This window comes from Vipera berus (genome assembly GCF_964194415.1).
Source record: "Vipera berus genome assembly, chromosome: W".
In the NCBI taxonomy this organism is placed as follows: Eukaryota; Metazoa; Chordata; class Lepidosauria; order Squamata; family Viperidae; genus Vipera; species Vipera berus.
The window spans coordinates 14,254,944-14,276,752 of NC_138210.1; the positions used below are offsets into that span (position 1 = coordinate 14,254,944).

Sequence of the window (21,809 nt, forward strand, 5' to 3'; positions counted from 1 at the left end):
GGGGTTAATACTGTTGTTGGTTTTTATGTGTGTGTGGGGCAGACCTGTCAGCTTTCTGTTGATTTGTTCATGGTTAACGTGTTTCTTGGCTGTCTGCCCGGGGCTAACTGTGCCGGGGAGGGGGGAGGAGGAAGAGAGAGGGGAGAGAAAAAAACCCTCTTCCCTGGTGCTTTTTTTCAGCTTGACTTTCCTGAGAGAAAGGGGGGTTGCAGCGGCCTTTCGCATTGTAATAGTTGGATTCTGGTCCTAGGTGTCAAGCAATAACATTCGATGTTAGCAGCGTTAAACTTGACACTATGTTTTCTACTTTTTCATCCATGATGGCTCAAGGATTCTGGGAACCGAGGTCCTCAAGTCACAAGAGGACTGAGGTTCCCTGTCCACCAAGCCCTGCCCTAGTGGGAGGGGGAGGAACTGGGACTTGTGGAAGAGGATGGCGAGGAGTGGTAGGGCCCCCTCAAGAGAGAAATGGGACGGTTTCACCCATATTCCAGGCACCCACAGACCACCCGCTGCAGTCCTTTGCCCTGGGACAGGACCGGTGTTGTATATGCATGACATTTGGCCACTGGAGCAGGGAATGTCTTTTATGTTCTCTTCTTAACTGTCCTATAGGGTGCTGTTCTGCAACCATGCTCCAGATAGAAAGGGGGGGTGAAGGGCTGGGGCCTTTATCTCCCTGCCTTTATGGATGATTCTTCCTCTTCACCCCTGATACAAGTCAAAGGGGAACAATACCCTTTTGGGTTGGTACAGGAGTGTCACATGCAGTATTAATTAAGCCCCTTGGAGACCCTTCCTCGGAAACGTTTCAGGTCTTTGGGGCCAATGGCCCTTCTGTGTCAGCTGCAATACTCAACCCTTTGTAATGCTTTATGGGTGGTATTGGCTTTACTCATCTTTCTTTCCCTTTCAGACTGCCCTATGCCCTTTTAGGATGTATTTGCTTGCTAAGTTAGAAGTCACCATCTTTGCTCTAATGGTTAAGCCCCTATATCAGGCCACTACAGGCACGGATAAAGACCCTTTGCTTGGACCAAGGATTGTCAGTTGGCGTTTGATAACATTCAAACTGCTTTAGTCAATGTTCCAGCCCTTGGCATTCCTGATGTCACTTGTATGTGGCTGAAAGTAAAGGGGTGGCTGCTGGGGAAAACAGCAAATTCTCTTTCCAAACTGCAACGCCCACTTGACTTCTCTCCTGCTGGCAGCCTGCTCGCAGATCACGATGCCGCTATTTCGGTCTTTTTGGGTAGCCCCCAGCCTGGCCAGGAAGGGAACTTCTGGGGATGGTATCCTGGAAGGGGGGCTGAGAGCCTGGGCAAGCAGCAAGCTTGCGATCACGCTCAGAGAGACAGAGAGAGATGGAGAGAGAGACTTGCGTTTCCCTTCTCCCTCTCTCTCTCTCTCTTTCTGGGTTTTCTGAGACGAAGAAGGAGGAAATGATGTGCGGCGCGGACACCGCAGGGCTTAAGGGGCGGAGAGAAAGGGCAAGCCGAGGTGGATTCTGCTTTCATTGTTTAAGTTTGCCTGCTCGGCTTCTCACCAGCCCTCCAATCGCACGGCTCTTCCCTCCTGCAAACCTCAAGCTCGCTAGTCCTCTCTTTTTCCTGCAATTCCGTCATCATAAAAAATAATGAAAGGCAGGCATGATTTTCCACCTGCTGCACCTTCCTGGGGCTGCCCTCCTCCATTGTTTCACCCAGTGGGGTGGGGAGGGAGTCGGGCGAGAGAGCAGCGGTGTGGTTGGAGGGCAGCCCGAGGAAGGCACAGCAGGTGGGAAAATGGCCGGATGGCCCTGCTGCGAAACTGGGGTGGGGAGGGAGCCGGGCGAGACGGCAGCAGCCTTTTTGGAGGAGGGCAGCCCGAGGAAGGCGCAGTAGGTGGAAAAAGGGCCCACTCACCTTTCCAGCAGTCCTCCAGTCTCTTCCTCCACTGCCGCCATGTGCAGTCCGAAGAAGAAAAGAGGTTTGTGGGCAGTCCCACAAACCAAAGAATTTCAACCAATCAATTCAAACTTCGCGAGGTTTTTTTTTGTGAGAAGTTTGAATTGATTGAATTTTTTTTTTGGGGGGGGGGACTGCACATGACGGAGGAGGACTAGGAGCCACAGGAGATGGCTGAAAGAGCCGCATGCAGCTCCGGACCCGCAGATTGCCGACCCGTGTCCTAAGAACTAACATCAGTCTTGAAAGTAATAAAATATTATTCAGAAATTTCTAATGAGTCTAAAGGACATTAGAAGGAGCCACCTGAAAATCCTAAGTAATAATGGTTGTCTCTTTATCTCATCTAAAAGTTGACAAGTACAAATGTGACAAGCTGAAAACGCTAGCTAACCTAAACCGCAAGCAAAGGAAATACAGAAATAACTATAGGAGCCAAGCTTTGTTAACAGAAAATTAGATGGTGATAGATAGGATATGTACAAAGGGGCTTCCTGGAACATGGGAGGGACAGTGGTTTTAGGCGGTCCGGATAGTTTATCGGATGATTAGGGAAGGGGCGTTGAGTGCGATAGGGGAGGGGGGAATCTGCGTCAGGGATAGGATATAAAAATGTGTCAAACAGCTCTCTGGCCCAGTACCCGTGAAGAACCGGACACTAAATAGTGGATTCCAGGAACAAAGGAAGTGAGGTCAATTTTTTGGGGATGCCACAAGGTCCTGGAAGACTGGCAAGACATACATACACTAGGTGTGAATGTCCCAAGGTTCTGAAGGACTGGCAAGGCAAGGAGGTGGGTCAAGTACCAATTGCCGGGAAACTCTGTGCACAGACCCAGGTAAGAAAATCAGGGCATTTTCATAGTTACCTGGGCGGCTGGGTGGGTAGGCTGGTGTGAATCTGAGACCTGTGAGAGGTGAATGAGACGCCCTGAGAGTCATAAAGACTGGTAAGGCGAAGTGAGTGCGTACTCTTGAGTACCTGATTTCCATACCTCCGCGAGGAGATTGGTGGGGAAAAAGAGGAAGTGACTTGGTGAAGCATAAGGTGGTCCATTAGGTCTCATTAGGTTGGTAAGGATAAGAGAACCAGATGGTAACCACTGATGGGTAAGAGACCTTCCAAGAAACCACAGAAGGATCAAAGAGGGAACTCCCTAGACCAAGGAAAAGGATATTCATCCCTCCTCACAGTCCCCCGGGTAAGATCCTGGCTGGATGGAATCATCCTCCTTATAGTAGAATGGTACAAGATTTAGATAAAGACCTGATGATTCAATATTGTTATTTTATTTGGGGACAAAAACAAATAGATGAGGGAACTCGGTGGCCACAGTTAGAAAACTTGGCTCTTTGATCTGTCGGGCCTAGACTGAGGGGTTTTTAATTGGTTTTAATGTTTTTTAACTTTTAAATTCTGGGCCTTAAATTTAATTAATTGTTTTAACTTTTTCTAATTTTTGTATGTTATGATGTTATGATTTTAACTGCCCTGTAAAGCGCCCTGAGTCCTATGGGAATAGGGCGGTATATAAGTCAAATTAATAATAATAATAATAATAATAATAATAATAATAATAATAATAATAATAATAATAATAATAATAATAATAATAATAACAACAACAACAACAACAATAATAATAATAATAATAATTTAATTACTTCATTTGAGGGCAAGGTTGGCAGAATAAACTATATATTTGAGGTAAAAGTAAAAGTATTATCTACAAAGTAAGTTTTCCTCTTAACTTAAAAGTTAGACCGCTGCCTTGAGACAGCGGTTCTCTTTCCCTCTCAGACATGATTTTTCGTTTTATAAATAATAAATCCATATCCATTTGACGATTAGACTTCTTTCCCCCACAAAACCTCTTTTAAGTTTAGTTAGTGGCAAAAGGGATTTTTTTGTTTAGAGTCTTGATTTACATAATTACTATTTACTATTATTATTTTTATGGAGAACAACAACAAGAATCACCTCTTGTTACTTCTGGTTCTCTAAGCTCATGAATTCGTAACTCTGAAGGGCTGTTTTAAAAAATAAATAGCTTTTCCAGTTTTGTTTTGTTTTTTTTTGTTTTTCTGCAAGCGAATTGGGGCAGGGTTGTGTTAGTTTCTTTGACACAACACACAGAATCATGGAATCGTCCCCCAGAGGGATCAACGTGCCTTTGACTCGGTCCAAAAATTCTCCCATCGGAAGGTTGGAAACGATTAGCATTCCTACCGGATGTGACACCTTGCTTTTGTTTTTTGCTCTCGCCTTAAAAATAAGTGAAATACTAAGGGTTTTTTTTCTCTCGTTTCATTTGCTTTTGTTTTGTTTCTGTGCTTCCAAGTTGGATGAAGCAGGATAAAAAAGAAAGAAAAAAGAAAAGAGGGTTCCAGCCTCAGTTACTCTGCCAGGTCAGCTTTACAACTGCTGTTGATGGTGAGTGGGAACTGAAGGGTGTGTCATATAGGGGAAGTGTGTGGCTGTCGACACTGGAATGTGCTGCAGTGCACTCTGCGCAAGGGCAGCCTGGGGTCCGCTGGGTGGTGGCGTCGTCATGAGCATCACTGGAGCATGGGTAGAGGGGTGGGAAGGAGCCATGGCTGACTGCACATGGGCCTGGGGCACGTGGGCCATGTGGGGCGGGTTGGTGTAGGCCGGTTAGATGTGGGATGGATGGATGGCGAAGACGGTCGGCTGTGTGGTCGGGAAGCTGCTCTGCGGGGACTGGGCGTTGGAGCCGGGGGCCATGGAGGGCGGCATGGGGGCCAGGCCGGCATGGTAGATAGCCGACTGCTGCTGGGCGCTGGTCAGGTGGAGGGCCTGGGCCACCTAGTGCTGGTGGGGCTACTCTGGGCTGGGGGCCGGGTGGCTCTCCCCGTGCTGCGACTGCTGCTGCCCCATGGGGGTGGCTGACGGCTGCGGGTGGGGGCTGTGCGGGTGCAGGCTGGCGCTGTGGTGGGCATACTGCTGAGGGAACTGGTAGAAATGGCAAAGTAGAAAGAAGGGCCTGTCTCCTTGCTGTAGGGTATTTTGGGACATGCATACATCGCATGCATCTGTTCGTGGGCCCCGTACTGGGTGGCAGGAGAAGAAACCAGGCCGGGCTGTGGGTGGGCCGGAGGCGCCATCATCCGAGCGTTGCCCTGAATGACAGGGCTATAGATGTGGGGGTGCTGAGACTGGTAGTGGGGGACGTGCTGGACCAGAGGCTGGCTGGGGAACTGCTGGGGGCTGTAGGCGATGTACTGGGCCGAGTAGGCGGGCAGTGTGGCGACCATGGGGGCGCCGGTGGCCGAGGCCAGGTGCATCAGGGGGTTCTGGGGGTGGGGGTCTTGCTGCTGCTGAGGCATGTTGGCCACTGCTCTGCAGGTCTTGGCCTGGTTGACCGGCATCGGGGTCATGGGGATCGGGTACAAAGGCTGGACGCCTGGGCTGACAGGAACCGGGTACATCATATTGGGAGCAAAGCAAACAGGCTGGGTGTAGACCGGAGCCGGCTGCTAGTGTCCCACCATCGAAGGGCTGGGCTAGGCTGGCGGACGGGGCGAGGTGGGCATGGTGGAAGGCTTGGGCTGGGTGAAGGACCGAGGGTTGAACTCCTTCACGTGCGGGTTCAGCGTGGATTTTGTGACTTGTTTGCTGCCCTCCTTTTTCTCCTCTTTGTCCTCCTGCTTCACTCCGGGGCCCAAGGTCTGCATGCCCTGCGAGGTCACCTCTGGCCTGGCCTTCTGCTCGGCCAGGCTGCTGGCAGGGGAAGCACTGGGGCTGTTGGGGGGGCTGCTCCTGCCGGCCAAGGGGGGCGCACCGCTGCTCAGTTTGGCCACTGAGTCTTTAGGGCCAGGCTCCACCTTCTCCTTGGGGACCTCCCGGGGCTTTTCACCCTGTTGGTTTTTGCTTAGCAGCTGCTCCACCGTTTCAGGTGCAGGACTGGATTGTAACCTAAAGTCATTATTGAATTTCTTCAAATTGTCAATCTGTTTTCTGTGTTCTAGAACAGCCGGAGAAACTCCTTTGCCTTCCGGCTTGCTAAAATTAGGAGAAACTTCGCTGGGCTTGAGATGTTCCTCGGCTGCCGCAGGGGAAGAGCTGTGCCTCTGCTCGTTAAGCCGGGAGTCTTTCGCTTCCGCAGATGGGGTGCCTGCTCTGTTGGCAGCAGGGCTGGTGGGGGTGGGCGAGGCTGCTGGCACCGGGGTGGCTGCAAATTCGGCCGGGGTCAAGCCAGCTTGGGGGGAAGACAAGGCTGGGCCGGAAGGGATCCCTCCCCCGCTGCTCTGCCTCGGAGACCGGGGTCTGTGTGCCTTGGGGGATGACCTGGTCACCCCCATGACCACCGAGGACCACGTCCCACCTGAAGAGCTGCTTCGGGCTGAGGAGGAGGAGGAGGAGGAGGAGGAGCTGGCTTTGCCCAGCACGTTGTGGAAGACAAATTCTAAGCCGCTAGAGATGACGCCCCTCTCAGCCGGGACTCTGTGGCCTCGTGGGTGCCGCTGTGCCTTGGGAGACATCCAGGAGGGTCCTTCTGAAGACATGCGTTTAAGCAGAGTAGAGATGGGAGCTGGAGAGCAATGATCAGAGGGGTGAGACGGGGCCCTGGAGGAGCGCAAGGGGGGCCTGGCGGGCGGCTGTGTAGGGGTGGCTGCCAATGGTGGAAGAGAGGTGGGAGCTGACTGGTAGCAAGGTGGGTGAGAGGAAGGAGATGGGCAAGGCGATGGGCAGGGAACCCCTCCGTTAACGATCCTCTGGTCGGTCCCCGAGTGGAGGCTGTAGTCTGACGAGTGGGACCCGGGTCTGGACGCGGAGGGGCCCAATCCAGATGGGCCGGCCCTCAGTGAGTTCTGCTTTATTTATATTTATTTTATTTTATTTTATATTTAAATTTATATACCGCCCTATTCCCGTAGGACTCAGGGCGGTTTACAGGGAAAATTAAAAGTTAAAATACATCATATACAATTAAAAACAATTAAAACTAAGATTAAATTAATCCCTGAACTTAACTAAAACCCCATTAACTAAATAATTAAAACCCCTCAGTCTGGGCCAGACAACTCAAAAAACCAAGTTTTCAAGTCCCTACGAAATGAGCGAAGGTCGGGGGCGGTCCTAAGCTCCGTGGGAAGCTGGTTCCAAAGGCGCGCCCACAGAGAATGCCCTTCCCCTGGGAATAACCCACCGGCATTCCTTAACCGGCGGTACCCTAAGAAGGCCCTCCCTGTGGGAGCGCACTGGACGATGGGAAGTTGATGCCGGCAGCAGGTGTTCCCTTAGATAATCCGGACCCAAGCCATTTAGAGCTTTATAGGTAATTACCAGCACCTTGAATCTCACCCGGAGGGCAACCGAAAGCCAATGCAGCTCACAGAGAAGAGGTGTTACATGGGAGTATCGGGAAACTCCCATAACAACTCGCGCAGCTGCATTCTGCACCAGCTGAAGCCTCCGAGTGGTCCTCAAGGGCAGCCCCATGTAGAGCGCGTTGCAGTAGTCTAGCCTGGAGGTCACAAGCGCATGGGTGACTGTGCGTAGGGCATCTTGGTCCAGATAGGGCCGCAGCTGGCGCACCAGATGAAGCTGGGCAAAAGCCCCCCTGGTCACGGCTCCTATATGATATTCAAAATTGAGCCATGAATCCAAGAGGACGCCCAAGTTGCGAGCCCTATCGACGGGGGGTAACACCTCACCCCCCATCATTAGTGGTGGAACAACCTGGTTTATCTGAGATGCCGATATGCACAGCCACTCAGTCTTGGCAGGATTGAGTCGAAGCCTGTTTCTCCCCATCCAAACCCGGACCGCTTCCAGGCAACGGGACATCACGTCGAGTGCATCACTGGGTTGGTTCGGGGTGGAAAGAAAAAGTTGGGTATCATCAGCATACTGATGATACCCCACCCCGAAACCACAAATGAGCTCGCCCAGTGGTTTCATGTAGATGTTGAACAGGAGGGGAGAGAGGACCGACCCCTCAGGGACTCCACAAACGAGAGACCTCGGGGCGGACCTCTGCCCTCCCGTCAACACCGACTGCGAGTGGCCCAGGAGGTAGGAAGAGAACCACCGTAAAACGGTGCCTCCCACTCCCAACCCACTGAGACGCCGCAGTAGGATACCATGGTCGATGGTATCGAAAGCCGCTGAGAGATCTAAAAGGACTAGGACAGAGGAACATCCCGTCCCGAGCCCGCCAGAGATCATTCACCAGTGCGACCAATGCCGTCTCCGTGCTGTACCCGGGCCTGAAACCCGATTGGTACGGGTCAAGATAATCAGTTTCCTCCAGGAACAGAGGAAGCTGATGCGCCACCACACTCTCAACAACCTTCGCCAAAAAGCGAAGGTTGGAGACCGGACGATAGTTATTTAAAACAGCCGGGTCCAGAGCAGGCTTCTTGAGGAGGGGCCTCACCACCGCCTCCTTCAAGGCAGCGGGGAAGATACCCTCCTTCAAGGAAGCAGTTATTACTGCCTGGAACCAGCCTCGTGTCTCCTCCCAAGCCGCATAAACCAGCCAGGAGGGGCACAGGTCCAGTAAACAAGTGGTGGAGCTCAGTCTCCTCATAATCCTGTCCACATCATCGGGAGAAACAGGGTCGAACTCAGTCCAGATAACATGCTCAAGACCGCTTGATTCCTCCATGCCAGACTCTGCCCAGTCAGAGTCCAAACCGGTCCGGATCTGAGCGATTTTGTCCACCAGATGATGACTAAAGTCCTCAGCCCGACCCTGTAAGGGTTCCTCCCTCACCTCCCGATTAAGGAGAGAGCGAGTCACCCTAAACAGGGCGGCTGGGCGATTATCTGCGGACGCAATGAGGGAAGCGAAGTAATTAGACTTCGCTGTCCTCATCGCAGCGAGGTAAGACCTTGTGAAGGCTCTTAGTCACAATCGGTCAGATTCAGACCAGGTGGACCTCCAACCGCTCTCTAGACCCTGTCTCCGACGCTTCATCTCCCGGAGCTCCACAGTAAACCATGGAGGCCAACAGGATCTGTGCCGAGTCTGGGGTCGCAAGGGTACAACACGGTCGAGTGCCTCGGTAGCCGCCCTTTCCCAGGCATCAACCAAGGCATTGACCGGGCTGTGAGTGAGGGAGATAGGTAAGGACCCAAGCGCCATCTGGAACCGTTCTGGGTCCATTAGGCGCCTGGGACGGAACCATATGGTCGGTTCCACAGCCCGGCAGCGGGGGGTGGCACAATGGAAGGCTAGCCGCAGGAGATAATGATCGGACCATGACAGGGGGACAACAGATGGCGAGCCCCCTCCCAAATCATCCAACTATTGTCCAGATAGAAAAACCAGATCAAGGGTGTGACCAGCACCCCAAGGAAGGATGTCTCGATTGCGCTGCCTGGGAGGGATGTACTTGTTCTCCCTGGGGGCTGCCAGGGCTCCTTCTCGCTCGTTGGCATTTCGCTGAACTGCTGTGTATTTTTCTTCTTCGGAGCGGTCACTGTTCTCCAAAGCCGCCCAAGCCTTGTACTAGGCACTGGATTCGATTTCTTCCGCTAATTGGGTCGCTCTCGCTTCCCGTTTTAAATAATCTTCTGAATTATCTCTTTCTAGGGGTACCGTGTAGGAAGCCAAACTGCTGTCGTACGTGGAAACCACCCCGTAGTTTTCTTCATTGTAGCGAAACATGTTGTTGGGATACCATCCATTGGAAACATCAGTTTCTAAAGCTTCAAGGTATTCGGCCGTAGCGCCTTCTCCTCCATCCCAGGGCTCCAGATCTTTCTCCTTGTGTTCACCATTCACTTTAGCGCTGATGGCAGAATCGGTAAAAGCATCTCTCTGGGCATAGCTGGAGTCCATGTCCTTAAAGTGCACCTGTCGAGCCCCTCGGGCTCGACATTCTCACCGGGAGAGGGATCCAGCCGCAGTCCGCAGCCCGCAGCCACAGCCGCAGCCGCGCCCGACAGCTGATCAGCGGCCGATGGAGATCCCGGGCGCCCACGCTGGGCCTGTACCGCCTCGAACAGCTGCTCGGTGGCCGTCAAAGATCCCGGGCGTCCTGCAGCCGCTGCCGCGCCTAACAGCTGATCAGCGGCCGGGGAAGACCCCGGGCGTCAACACCGAGGCCGCGCCTGCTCGAACAGCTGATCGGCGGCCAAAAGCGCGTTGTAGAGGACATGCCCCTGCCCGTACGGTTGTTTGGCGGCCGAAAACGGGTCTCGCCAAACACGGGGAAGCCGCGCCAGCAGATGATGGGGCTTGCCAAGGGGCTGCGGGTGTGACACGAAACACCGGGTTGGTAGAGGGGAGCACGTTAGGGATTCCAGGGTATGAGAGAGGGGGATATTGGACTTACACCTTCCTTCACGCTGTATGGACCTCGGCGTCAGGGGCGGAAGCAGGGCGTGGGGCGACAGGATAGAGGGGTGGGGTTTCACGTGGTTCAGGCGGATGCTGGTCTGCGTAGGGGAGGGTGGGGCTAACGGGTGGGGCTGTTAATCAATTAGTAGCAACGTTTAAAAGAAGCGCTGGGACGAGTGGTTCCCAACGCTGACTTTATTAATGCTTGGAGATCCTGCTATTAAAGGTACTCTCTGCAGTCATCCATGCTTCGTCGTGGTTTTTCCTGTGTGCTTGTTTTTCCCGGCGAAGACGAGGAGTTGACAGTAAGTCAGCGTTCAAACAGCACAGCGCTCCTTTCGTTGGGCTCTGGTTTTCGCCTGCCACCATGGCTGAGGGGACCCAGGGCGGTGTGCCCGTGGCAGGAGGGGAGGAACCAGCTGGGGTTGCTGTGCCCCTTGAGGTGGGGGAATTGGCAGAGGCCCCACCAGTGGTTCGGCCTAAGGTCCGGGACCTTGGACCAGCACCAAAGGGAGCTGAGGCTTCGGAACCGGCTGTCCAGGAGAAGCCTGGGGAATGGTGGCTCAGCCCTGTCTTGAGCCAGCCAGTGGCTGGACAAAATCAACCATCTAGAGGGAAGGGGTCCCTCTGGGAGTGGAGAGAGCGTCGTGCCACTGATGAAGGCGGAGAGGAGAGGAGCTACACCACGGCTCCTGGCAGTTACACTATGGACGTCCTGAGGGACCATTTTGGAGAACCTCGGCCGTGGACCCCTACTGATACCGACCTGGAGACCGGTAGAACCAGGACCGACCCGGAGCGCAGGAGCCAAACCCGGTTCCGTTTGGCGAGTCCCCGCTTTCGGGCCCCGCAGGCCCCTGGTACCCCGCAGGTCCCAGGCCTTCCACCGCCGGGACCGGCGGCTGCTCCCGACTTGGGCCCCGCAGGACCTGGTGGAACAAGGCCAGGGGGTGCTGTACCAGCAGGGGTCCTGGGGTGGCAACAACCAGGGGTTGCACAGAGGCTGGGAGGCCCGGTGGGTCCTTGGGGAGGGCCTGCGGTTTGGGGCCCACCACCGCTGCCTGTGACCTTTGACGGCAACCCTGATCGTTTGGCCCTGTTCCTCGGACAAGCCATCCACCATCTGGACCAGTACGGTCCTTTGTATACATCCCAGTGGGGGATGGTGATGGCTGTCACTACGGCATTGCAAGGGGAGGCAGCGGCTTGGGTGGCGAACCTCTACGGTGACCGTGCCCGTGAACTGGGGGACGTTGGCCTTCTCCTCGAAGCTCTGCGTACACGATTCGAGGATGTGACGCGCACGCACCGAGCGGAGGCTGAGATCGTTGGCCTGCGGCAGAATGGCCGTCCAGTTACAGCCTATGTGCAGGACTTTCGTGAAGTGGCCGGCAGGCTCAGTTCCTGGCCGGAGAGGATGCTGGTTCACCATTTCCGGGCCGGACTGGACGATTATCTCCTACGGGCTTGTATCGTCCGGGGGATCCCTCCTAGGCTCCAAGAGAGGCTGCGGGTCGCGGTCGAGCTGGATGTGGCCTTACGGGTTTGTCAACGGCGTGTGCGGCCCGTAGGAGACTCCCGTCAGGTCCCGCCGAGGTCGCAGGGCCAGGTGCAGAAGCCGCCACCATCGTCGCTGGGTCCTGCCGTCCAGCCACCACGGTCCGTTCTGCGTTGCTTCAGGTGCGATCAGCCAGGGCACCGCGTGGCCGCCTGCCCTATACCCGCATCCCGGGTGGTTGCAGCAGCAACCCCAGCAAGGAGCACAACCCCCGGGCGCTTTGCAGAGCGTTCCCGGGCTTCTCGGCAGGCTGTGGAGTCAACACCAGGGGGAAGCGGCCAGACGGAGGGGGACAGTGCCATCGATGTGAACGTGGAGTATTACGAGCATGGTGATAGGCCAGAGGAGGACCCCATGGTAAGTGCTCCGGTTAGCCCATTTTCAGTCCCGGTTACATTAACAAACCCCGCCACGGGGGAGGTGATGGAGTTTAAGGCTTTAATTGATTCGGGTAGCACGAGGTGTCTCATTAGCCGGAAGGTGGTGGCCAAACTGGGTGTTGGGGTGGTACGGCTGAGGAATCCAATACGTTTCCAGCAGGTGGATGGGTCTCTTCTGGGGGGGGTGCCTATCACCCATGTCACAGAACTCGTGCGGCTGGATATGGGGGAGCACTGGGAACGGTTGCGGTTCATCGTGGTGCCCTCCATGACGGAGGAGGTGATTCTGGGGCTAACGTGGCTAGACAGGTGGGGGCCGACCATTTGGTGGGAGGGGGGTTGTTGACACCTGCGTTTAGGGATTGGGCCACAGCCCCCTGATCATGAGCAGCCAGGCACGTCTGGCCCGCCAGGGAAGCCGGAGGAGAGTTGCAGGGCTGGGGCAGAAGTACACGTGCCGCCAGAGTACACCGAATTCCTCGAGGTTTTCAGTGAGCAAGAATGCGATCTCCTGCCTCCCCATCGACCGACGGACTGCGCGATTGAGCTGGAGCCGGGGGTCAAACTCCCTAAGCCCCGGATGTATGCCATGACCCCGCGGGAGATGACAGAACTCCGGAATTACATCGACAAGAATCTTGCACGGGGGTTCATACAACCAGCTCGCTCGCGGATGGCAGCACCAGTTCTTTTTAGGGAGAAGAAAGACGGGGGGCTGCGTCTTTGTGTGGACTACCGGGGGGTTAACGCAGTGTGTGTTGAACATTTGTATCCACTGCCCTTGATGAAAGACATGTTGTCCCACCTGGCTAAGGGGAGGGTGTTTACCCGCTTGGACTTACGCGAAGCCTATTATCGGGTGCGTATCAAGAGAGGAGACGAGTGGAAAACGGCGTTTAACTGCCCATTGGGCAGCTACCAATTTCGTGTAATGCCATTCGGACTCCACGGTTGTATGTGGAATTATCAAAATGTGAATTTCACGCGTCCCGACTGGACTACTTGGGCTATCGGGTCTCGGCGGCCGGGATTGCAATGGATCCAAAGAAAGTGGAGGCTATATTGCAGTGGCAAGCCCCGGGGACCAGACGACAGCTACAGAGCTTCCTGGGGTTTACCAATTTTTACCGCCAATTCATACCATCTTTTGCTGCAGTAGCTCTTCCATTAACAGACTTGCTAAAAACCAAGAAATTAGCGGTGAAACCACGGCCAGGGTTGCGTGTAACGTGGACCATACAATGTCAACGGGCCTTCGAGACCTTGAAAGGTTTGTTCACCCGAGAGCCCATACTTTTGCATCCTGACCCAGCAGCGCCATATGTTGTGCAAGCAGATGCTAGCGACGTGGCGGTCGGAGCTGTTCTATTGCAACACAACAGTAAAGGCGCATTGCAACCTTGTGCTTATGCGTCCAAAAAGCTATCGACCACCGAACGCGCCTGGGCTATCTGGGAAAAGGAGGCCTACGCCGTTCGGTGGGCATTGGAGACGTGGCGGCATCTCCTAGAGGGGGCAGAGAAGCCCTTCGAAGTATGGACGGACCATAGGAACTTAGAAGCCCTACAATCCCCACGTAAGTTGGCCCCTAAGCATGTGCGGTGGGCCCTGTATTTCAGGCGGTTCAGGTTTACCCTGAAATACGTCCCAGGGGGGAAGAATTTCCTGGCGGATGCCCTCTCGCGGGTTCCGCAGTATGACAACCAGCGGGAGGAGGTGGTGCAAGCTCTTATCCCTCCTCTCGGCCCAGAGATGGTACGGGCTGTACAGAACAAGGTTGTGGATGACCTTGTACAGCGGCTGAAAAAGGCTCTGGTGGGAGATGACTGGCTACAGCAGCACCCGCGGCTCCTAACCCGACGGGACGACCTGGCCTGGTATGGGAGTAAGATGTACGTGCCGCAAACCCTGCGAGAGACTGTACTTTATAGGTGTCATGATTCCAAGCAGGCCGGACACCTCGGGTTCCTGAAAACCCTGCACCTTGCTAGACGTCAGTTCTGGTGGCCCGGGATGAGGCGGCAGGTCAAAGATTATGTCCAGCGTTGCCGCACGTGTGCTATGGCCAAACCCCAGCCCGGGAAACCAGCGGGGCTTTTACAGACAGTGGCGGACCCTAGCCGGCCATGGCAGGACATCGGGATGGATTTCAGCGTGGACCTACCGGAGAGCCGGGGGTACACTGTTATCTGGACCGTGGTTGACCTGTTTTCTAAACAGGCCCATTTTGTCCCGTTGAGGGGGTTGCCCTCGGCCCGGCGTCTGGCCTGGCTCTTTATTACCCACGTGTACCGCCTACACGGGGCGCCTAGACGTGTTATCTCGGACCGAGGAGTACAGTTTACCGCCAGGTTTTGGCGTGAATTCCTCCATTTCATCGGGTCATCCCAGGGATTAAGCTCGGGGTACCATCCCTGCACGAACGGTGCTGCTGAACGGGCCAACGCGGCAGTGGAGCAATACCTACGCAGTTATGTCTCGTACCAGCAGGCAGATTGGGCTGACCTACTGGCGTTTGCAGAAATCGCCCACAACAACGCTGTGCACAGTAGCACTGGTCTCCCACCGTACACAGTGGTGTCTGGCTACGACTTCCCTCCTGTTCCCGAGTGCGACCAGGGATCGGCTTCCCCTTGTCAACCCCAGGAGTGGATGCTACAAATCAGAAAGGCATGGGCAGCAACCAAGGAGGCCCTGAACAAGCAAGCCAGAATCGTAAAGGCCCAAGCAGACAAGAAGCGCCAACCGTTCTACACCACAGGGGTTGGGGACTGGGTATACTTGTCTACAAAATACTTGAGGTTACAAATACCTAGCAAGAAGCTGGGCCCTAAGTATATAGGCCCCTTCCAGGTCACCCACATCATCAACCCGGTCACGGTGCGCCTCCGGCTGCCTAAATTTCTGGGCAAGGTGCATCCCGTGTTCCACGGCAGCTTGCTAAAACCAGCCCCTGTTCCTGTCCGGGGGGAGCCAGTAGGGCCGGGGCCCGTGGGTGATGGACAATATGAGATACAGGAGGTTCTAGACTCCAGGAGGCGGAGAGGGCGACTGCAATACCTAGTGCTTTGGAAAGGATACCCGATTACTGAGGCATCCTGGGTGGCGGAATCAAATGTTCAGGCCCCTAGACTAGTTAAGGCGTTCCACCAGAGGCACCCTGGTAAACCCTCGGGAGAGGGTCGAGGGGAAACTGCTGCTCTCCTTAGTGCTTGTATGACTTCTGTGTCTTGCCTTCCAGGAGGAGCCTTGGTAGGAGGGGCCGACTGTCGAGCCCCTCGGGCTCGACATTCTCACCGGGAGAGGGATCCAGCCGCAGTCCGCAGCCCGCAGCCACAGCCGCGCCCGACAGCTGATCAGCGGCCGATGGAGATCCCGGGCGCCCACGCTGGGCCCGTACCGCCTCGAACAGCTGCTCGGCGGCTGTCAAAGATCCCGGGCGTCCTGCAGCCGCTGCCGCGCCTAACAGCTGATCAGCGGCCGGGGAAGACCCCGGGCGTCAACGCCGAGGCCGCGCCTGCTCGAACAGCTGATCGGCGGCCAAAAGCGCGTTGTAGAGGACCTGCCCCTGCCCGGACGGTTGTTTGGCGGCCGAAAACGGGTCTCGCCAAACACGGGGAAGCCGCGCCAGCCGCGCCAGCAGATGATGGGGCTTGCCAAGGGGCTGCGGGTGTGACACGAAACACCGGGTTGGTGGAGGGGAGCACGTTAGGGATTCCAGGGTATGAGAGAGGGGGATATTGGACTTACACCTTCCTTCACGCTGTATGGACCTCGGCGTCAGGGGCGGAAGCAGGGCGTGGGGCGACAGGATAGAGGGGTGGGGTTTCACGTGGTTCAGGCGGATGCTGGTCTGCGTAGGGGAGGGTGGGGCTAACGGGTGGGGCTGTTAATCAGTAGCAACGTTTAAAAGAAGCGTTGGGACGAGTGGTTCCCAACGCTGACTTTATTAATGCTTGGAGATCCTGCTATTAAAGGTACTCTCTGCAGTCATCCGTGCTTCGTCGTGGTTATTCCTGTGTGCTTGTTTTTCCCGGCGAAGACGAGGAGTTGACAGCACCATAACGAAATCTGAATACTTGAAAAAGATGCTCTCAATGATATCTTGTTTGGGCCCCAGACTGGATTCATCCATTTTCTGGTGAGCGGCGTCGAGCACTAAGTCACACTTAGAGCTGTATGTTTTAAAAACTCCTTCATATATACTTCCATTTTTTACCTGTACTTCACATTTGGATCCGACAACGGATGTGAGTATGTGAACCATTCTCATGTTTGCGTATATGCCTTGAAAGGGGATCGGTGGTTGAGGGGGCCCTTTGCCACTGCTGTGCCCTCTGCCCAGCGGGGGCCGCGCTCCAGGGCCTGCCCCACCCGCCCTGCGCCTGCCGGGCCCCCCCCATGGCCGGAGGGCCTGCGGGCAGACTCAGGGGTGGCGGCAGGGGCGGCGTGGTGGTGGGGGCAGCCAGGGGCTGCGGCGGGACTGGGGGCGGCGAGGGCTGTGGTGACGGCTTCAGCGCCATGGTGAGGTCTGCGGAGGGATCCGGCCGCGGGGTGGGGTGGAGCGGAGGTGGCAGCGGCGGCTGCCCCGGGCGGGACGGCTGCCTGCCCGCCCGCCTGCCTGGCTCTCTCGCTCGGATCGGCTGTAAAAGTATTATGATAAAGTATTGCTGTTTTAAATGCTAGCAGGATGGGATGGATTCATCTGGAAAATACACCTGGGATAAGAGTAAAGGTACCATGACTCAATATTGTTATTTTGAGTGGCCAAGAAATCCTATTAAAAGCACTAGTGCATTTTGCTCAAAATATGGAAGTTTTAAAAATTGGCTATGTCAAGCACTAAAGATATAGGTTAATAAAAGAAGTTTATATGCCTGTTGGATCCCAGGTAATATATATAGTCCATTTTTGTTAGAGGAGTGTGGAGGTAGTGTATGTGTCTGTCTGTGTTGTGTCCAATAATAATAATTAATAAAAAGGCCTTATTTACAAAGAAAGAGGTTAAAAAAAACAAAGGAGCTCACTGGCTTTTGAACAGCTTCTTGAAATTATAATAATAGTTATTGATTTGTCAGGAGAAAGTATGAAATGAAATATCTGTATGTGAACGTGTTTATGCAAGCAGTTTGAATGGAGTGAAGTGTGGGTATGCTGATCCTCTGTGTGTGTGAGAGAGAGTTTTTCTCCCCACCCCGACTATGAAAGAAACAGTAAACTGCATATTTTTTGTTCTTTAAGCGTTTGCATGAGAAGAGTCCCATGGAGGATGTGTGAGAGAATTCATGGAAAATGCATGTGAAAAAGAGAAAACTATTTTGTTAGTGGTGAGATTTTCGTGTAATTTCTTCTTCTTTTCCTGTCTCTACCCCACCACCCCCCATTTGCTGGCTGTGTTGCTTTAAGAGCAAGAGAGACAGAAAGGAAAAGGGGGGGGTCTGATCTTTTTAACTATTTTTTTTTTCTCTGCTTAGAATTCTGGTTTGAGGAAGGTGGGGTGGATGTGAAATTTAATACCCATTTTTATAGTAAGAAATAAGGTTATTTTTTAAAAAAATAAATGAAATATGAGAAGAACTTGAATACACCTATATATCCATCAACCAAAAGAAATGACTGAATTGTTTTATTTAGATCTGTAAATGTTTTAAGCTACTTAATGGAAATTTGTTTCCCTCTGAATGGAATCTGATTAAATTGGAATTTGGATAAATTTATATTAAGAGCAGAGTTGATACTAGAGTTTGATACAAAACTATTTCAGTAACTCAGAATATCTTATTACACTTGTTTATTTATTTATTTATTTTTGTAGAGTTGCTTTTTGTAGCTGTTGTTTTTATTTTTATGTCTGTTTTAAAAACTCCTTCGTATATACTTCCAATACATTCTTCCCCTTTCTCCTCCAGGAAACATAGGATAAGAATGGGTTTACAGAATCATTTTATTTTAAAACTTCTGTATTACTATCATATTTAAGCCTATAGATGGGGAAAAGATAGACGCAGGATGGAAAAAAAGTCACATAGCTTATCTTTGATTTCCCATCACAGTACTTCAATCTGCATCAGGACAGCAAGAACTTTGGTTTTACAAAGCTACAAAAAAAACGTGAGTGGAAGATTGTGTTCTTTAGATGCAAGATCATCAATATTTGGAAGAGTTGACCTCTTCATTAACAAAAGTCAGTACCTTATTTTTCTTTTATACAGTATGTTGTTTCACATGCCAAGGACAGGAAAAGAGAAAATACTAAATAACACATTTTTAACATCTCCACCTTCATCTCTGGTTAATACATCTCTGGTTAATATTACCAATGCATTCCCTTCACCAAAAATACCCATTTTTTACATTAAACTGAGATCAGGTGGAGAAACCATTCTACAGTAAGAAGCCCCTTAAAGGTAATTATTTGGAAACGTTCATGATACAGAAATTCTACCTGAAAGGGAATGTTATACTGGAGAGGAAAGTAGGCCATTTCGAATCAATCTACAGTAGTGAAATCCTTGGCGAAAAGCAACGGAGCTACTAATAAAATACAGCTACTGATCCTTAAACATTTCTCTTATAGGGAGTAAAGAAAAAGGAAGAACTTGTCTCTAAGAAACTAGATTAAAGTTGAAATGGAAGAGCATTCTCTCATTCCCAACCACACCCCAAAAGAGAAAGATTCCAGATTACCCCACTGGGAACGTAGCCTTCCGTGCAAATCTTACTTGGGAAACGTTAATCAGAAAAAGAAAACCAAAGGGCAAAAGAACAAACACCCCAAACAGCTCCGCAGGGAGAGTTATGGAGACCCGAAGGAAGGGGCCTCAAGTACATGGAATAACAGTTTAAGGCGAGAGGTGGCACCGCTATCTCCCTTAGACCCACACGAGGAAGAAAAGGATCCTATACACCACAGTCAAACACAGCCGCCATCTCTCGCTATGGGTATCAGTACCTGGAAGTCCCTGTCCTCGTTGAAGCGAGAAAACCTATCCGCCATTTTCCTTCTATTCGCCTCTATTTTACGAGACTGCGACAAAGATGGGCCGTACGTACGTGCACAGTAGACTCATACAAACGCTCAGCTTCCGAGCCTCTTTCGCCTTTTTTTTATTTTGGAAGTTAAGGTTTTTCTCAAACTGTGGTTGGCCAGCAGCGCCCCCGCCCCCCTCCTATTAAAAAGCAGCGAAAAGAGCTGCTTGTTCTTTTTAAGTCGTGTTGAAAAGATTTTAAACTTCATGCTTAAATCAAAAGACTAGAATAGAGCTGGAAGGGACCTTGGAGGTCTTCTAGTCCAGCCCCCTGCTTGAGCAGGAGAACCATACCATTTCAGACAAGTGACTGTCTGGTTACGTCTTTTCTTTAAAATCTCCAGTGATGGAGCACCCACGATTTCTGAAGGCAAGCTGTTCCACTGGTTAATTGTCCTTGTAATATATTGGCCTGAAGGGATTGTATTATGCTTAAGGTGGTTGTTAGTAATATTGATATTAGTAGTGATACTTTGTAATCTTTCTTTATGTGCAAGCAGCTTTGTAGGTGCTTTATATTGGGAAAATAGTTATATAAAAGCAAATGTTTCATGCTTTAGGTACAGGTGATTGCTTACATGAAAAGAGCATGGTAAGGGGAGGGGGAAAAGGAGTTATGGTAGAGCCTGGGTTGTTGTGTATGAGTCATCATCTAGGAATTATTTTTCTGTACCTTTTGGTTCTGTGGAAAATAACGAAGTAGTGAGGAAATTTAAAAATAAAAATATATATGCTTTTAGTATTATTGTGTAATCATATTTTATATTTTATAATAATCATTTTATAATCAATTGCCTGAGTAGATGCTTTAAGTATATGGGGAAAAATACAAGCCTCAAGTGGAGGGAGGGGGAGAACAGGAGTTACCATGGGGCCCAGTGTGAGTCACCATCTAGGAATTGTTTTTAAGTACCTTCTGGTGTCTGGTACCCCTGGCAGGTGTAGAAGATGGGAGACATCTCTCCTCTAGAATTGATAAGCATGTACATATATGGTCTGAGTAAACAGGATAGTAGGGGAGGGATCTTATTAGTATAATGTAAGCAAACAGGGGCGGAGATAATATATTCTGTTTAGGCGCTTCTGATAGATTGTAACCTCCAAAGCCTAAGCCAATGGGGCCATGGGGGAGGGAATGGGGCGTCACGATAGGATGTATGTGATTTTGGAATTTGGGGTGTGGTTCAGTGCTTGGCTACATTGCATTTTTTGCCTTCCTGAATCCACCACCCTTTGCAAACTCTTACTTTTTAGACTTTGTTGTGAAGTCTAATAAACTTCTTTTCTATTTGTAACTCAAACAGAGTGGATTTCAATTTGTGTCTATTTTTGTGTCTAACAGTTCCTAGTACCAAGACCAGATCTCTTTGTTCTGGAAAGGTATAAAAAGGTGGAAGACATCTTTCCTGGTTGTTGCCTTCATCTCTCTACCAGCCACGAAGAGAGATGTGGCCACCCAACTCTATTTTGATCAAAATAAAAGTTGTTTGCTTGCTGAAACCTCGGCTCAGGAGTTTTTTTGGCTCTTTTAAATTCCTGAGTAATGCTGGGGCAATTGTGAGGCTAAGTGTAAAACCTTACAGGCCTTTTACATGCTGTAAGTGTTTGCTTATGTATACTGTTGTGTGTACTGGGTTCGTTGCTTGAGAGAAGAGACAAGGCGAGTGAGTTCAGTCAGGAACATTCTTTGCTTGCAGGAACTGAACTGGGAAACAGGACTGCGAATGCAGCTATTTATACCCTGGCCTCTAGGTGGCGGCCAATAGGTTTAAAGCAACCTATTGCCACCCTAGAGGCAACCAATGGTGGCGCTGGAGACAGGTTGTCTGAGGAGCTGGGAGCTGTTATCCAGCTCCTTGCTTAAGCAACCCTCCAGCATTCAAACCCACGTGGTACACTCAGCAAAACAAGGCCCAATACATTACACCCCTCCCCCCTAGAATGTACACACATTATAGCAACAAAAGAAATAAGTACAGCAATTACAGAATTTACAAAGGTACATAATAGTAGTATGCACAAGTTCAGCATTGTTCCAAAGGGTTCACTAATACAGAGGCTTTCCTGAGCAGGCAGCAATCTCAGTGACACACACAACATTACAGCACAGTTATTTTAGGACAAAATCCTGTAGATAAGCTGGAGGTTTACGAACCCTCGTAGATTGCCTGGGGGATCCCGGCAACTCCTGGTCTACCAGCTTGCCCGCCAGGCTGGGTAGACCAGGATCATTGAATCCATGAGAGTCTGGCTGACTCGAATTCCTCTGGCTGGCCATTCCATCCGCCCGCCCCAGAGTCCATTGGTTGAGCAGAGTTAGCAGAGCAGCTGTATTGTTCGGGTTGACTTTACCCGTTGGGACCCATGTTGCACACACAGGCTTTGCCCCTTTACAACCCCCTCCCCGTTGCTCTGACTGCTGGGGACCTCTGAGCATGTGAATTGTTCGGCTTGGCTGCCAATTTGAGGTCCTTGAATTAGACCTGGAAGTCCTCGCTTTGTGGCCGTTCTGGGAACCGCCTCCACAGCTGATCAATATGGCAGCGAACGACTCGCCTGCCATCTAAAGTCACTTTGTATGA

At 51.8% G+C, this 21,809-nt stretch overlaps 1 long non-coding RNA gene and 1 pseudogene across 2 annotated transcripts; one reads left to right on the top strand and one right to left on the bottom strand.

Moving 5' to 3' along the window:
• Window positions 1–3,624: 3,624 nt before the first annotated feature.
• LOC308676206 (ataxin-2-like) lies at window positions 3,625–16,722 on the bottom strand (annotated as a pseudogene). Its single transcript has 3 exons — window positions 16,260–16,722; window positions 9,254–9,775; window positions 3,625–6,779 (listed from the first exon to the last, which is right to left on the bottom strand). The product of its transcript is annotated as an ataxin-2-like (transcript).
• On the top strand, window positions 4,296–20,652 carry LOC308676207. Its single transcript, XR_014028284.1, has 3 exons — window positions 4,296–4,380; window positions 18,253–18,310; window positions 18,777–20,652. It is a non-coding gene; the product is annotated as an uncharacterized lncRNA (long non-coding RNA).
• The last annotated feature ends 1,157 nt before the right edge of the window (window positions 20,653–21,809 follow it).